The sequence below is a fragment of the Triticum dicoccoides genome, chromosome 7B, assembly GCF_002162155.2.
Source record: "Triticum dicoccoides isolate Atlit2015 ecotype Zavitan chromosome 7B, WEW_v2.0, whole genome shotgun sequence".
In the NCBI taxonomy this organism is placed as follows: domain Eukaryota; kingdom Viridiplantae; phylum Streptophyta; class Magnoliopsida; order Poales; family Poaceae; genus Triticum; species Triticum dicoccoides.
This window is the reverse complement of record NC_041393.1, coordinates 773,245,733-773,246,590: the sequence shown is the minus strand read 5'-3', so window position 1 is coordinate 773,246,590 and position 858 is coordinate 773,245,733.

Genomic DNA, 858 nt, shown 5'->3' with positions numbered 1-858 from the left:
GCTATCGGGAGGGGGTATATCGACAACGACGACATACGTACATGGGAAAATAATATGCTTATTTTTTCCTTCTTAAAAATACATGAAGCTATCGGGAGGGGGTATATCGACAACAACAACGACGACACTACATCTATGTCCCACAAGTGACGTGGGCATCGACGCTCACGTCACTTGTGGGACGTGGATGTAGTGTCTGACACCGACGGCCACATGTATCTCACACCGACAATACTTGCTATTTAATTAGGGTTTCCTCTACCGCTCGGCGACCCTCGACGACCCTTGTTCCCGATAAAAAAAAGAGGAAGAAAAAAAAAGAGGAGAAGAAAGAATAGAGGAGAAGAACTCCTCTATTCTTTCTTCTCCTATTTTTTTCTTCTTCCTCTTCTTTTTTTATCCTCTTCTTCCTCTCATGTTCGACGACCCTCCACCCCAATAACATTTTTTTCTTCGAGAGAGTTAGTGTTCCCGAGTTAACCGGAGGGGGACATTGGTCATATCGGATTCGTCATATTTTATACGAATGTTCTATATACATACATGCATCGATATCATTCCATACATACATAGACATCTACATTATATATGAACAAACATTTGCATGAAGTAGTATTGGTTTCCTCTTCTTCCTCTTCTTATTTCCTTTTTCCTCTCATTCTTTTTCTTCTTCTTCCTTCTTAAAAATACGTGAAGTAGTATTGCTTGTTTTTTTAAAATAATGTTCAAATAAAAATCTATGAATAGAAAAAAATACTATTTTTTCTAAAAATCTATCTTTTGCATATATACATGAACATATATATACACAGAGAACATATATACATTTTTATAAAAATGCAAAAAAAAAAATCTAAA